Here is a 1,950-nt window from a genome sequence, read left to right as displayed (position 1 = left end):
AGATTCAAGGATGTCTACAATAATGGAAATAAAATGTTTAAGGAAAAGTTTGATTCTCCCAGTAGTTGCAATACCTTGAGCAAATGCCAAGCTCTCCACTTCCTCACCTATAAAATAGGGGTGACGTCAGGAAGGGATGCGAATGAGGCTTTCCAGAGGAGCGGGCATCATACCTGATGCCTAGTAGATTAATGCTCTCCTTCTCCCTTCCCCATCCAATGGAAAGTCTAGGCTGGTGCCAGATGCTATGGGCACCCTTTAAACCAGTGCTTATCAACCTTTACTGTGTGGACCAGTCCCCTGCGGGAGCCCCGCTGAAGGGCAGCTTCTGACTCAGTGGAGTTTGGTGGGGACAGGAATGCTGTGCTGCCAACAAGCTCCCAGGTCAAGCCCATGCGGCTGACTGGAATTTAACATCACTAGTTCCATTACTTAACATACCCACAAAAAGCCCTCAAAAGGGCTCCACAGATTGTCTACTTCTTTACAAAAGTTAACTCTCCACTTTAGCTTAGTGCAGTCACTGACCCAGCCAAGCTCCCAGCACCAGCCAGGCCGGCCTGAGCCCTGGAGGGTTCACAGGAAGATCTTCAAACTGTCGCCACCACTTCTGGGTTTTCTGATCTTAGCCTTCGCTTCTGATAATTACCCCTTAATTAGCACCCACCACTTGTCATTTAAATAATTATAAAGGGCAGCTTCAAACAAACTGACAAAACAAGATTCTATGCTTATTTTTTAAAAAGACAAAACTGACCCAAATAAAAAAGTTACGTATACACCAACCATAGTGGAATGTACAGACTTGTTATAACTGCCATTCATTCACATGGGCTACCTGAGTTGGATTTATTTTGAACCAAAGAAAGTACCCACATAGCATTTGGGAAATGGGAAATGTCAGAACATTAACTTTGTAAGCAGCGGTGGAAAAGTAAAACATTTCAACCACGCTAAGGTCCACCTTAAATTCCTATTGGGAAGGGCTGCAGGATTTCTGAACTATTTCTTTTTTAGAGTTTTCTGAATGTATCAAATATATCGGAGGAACCTGGTATCTTCTGGGTGCCCTCAAAGCAAATGATCTATTTGTGGACGAGGAGGCAGGCTTTTCACTGAAGGCAATAAGCAGGTTTCTAATTTCCCAGGAGGATCTCCATTAACCACCCCACCAGACCCTCTAGACCCAGGGGTGCAGCAGATGAGTCATGCCCTCAGGAGAAACTGAGCTGCTCCTCAGCACACACACTCTCTCTGCTTTCCTGAATAAGTAATATATTGACCAGAAAAAACCTTACATGGCACAAAAGATTAAACAGCGAAAAATAATACTTTATCCTCTCATTACCCCCCCCACCTCCCTGTCTTCCCAGCAATCACTAGGTCATTTCTTTAACCTTTTTATTATGGAAAGTTACAGATATGCCTGTAGAGAGACCGAAATAATGAGCTCGTGTGTACACATCACGCAGCAGCAACAATGAGAAACATCCCGCTGGCTTAGTTTATTCTTCCTCCCTCAGTTTTTTGTTGTTGTTGTTGTTGTTAATTTCAGAGAGGAAGGAAGGAGAGAGAGAATCATGGATCGGCTGCTTCCTGCACGCCCCACACCGGGGACCCAGCCCGCAACCCGGGGCTGTGCCCTGACCAGGAATCCAACCGCGACCCCCTGGTTCCGAGGTCCGCGCTCAGCCCCTGAGCCGCCGGCGGGCCTCCCCCCGTTTTTATAGGAATTATTGTAAAGTGCACTCTGGGCACCAGCACCATATCACCTTATCCGTCAACACTTTAGTACGTTTTTTAAAAAAACACAACCACATCATCGTTATCACACCCAACAAGGTTAACGAGAATTCCTAATACCGCCCAATATTCTCATTCGCTCTAACGGCGCGGGCAGGCGGAGGTTCCGGAGGCAGGCCGCGTGGAAAAAAGCGGGCCGGCGGGGCC

The sequence above is a fragment of the Myotis lucifugus genome, unplaced genomic scaffold (genome assembly GCF_000147115.1).
Source record: "Myotis lucifugus unplaced genomic scaffold, Myoluc2.0 scaffold_298, whole genome shotgun sequence".
In the NCBI taxonomy this organism is placed as follows: Eukaryota; Metazoa; Chordata; class Mammalia; order Chiroptera; family Vespertilionidae; genus Myotis; species Myotis lucifugus.
Note: the sequence above shows the minus strand (reverse complement) of the source record.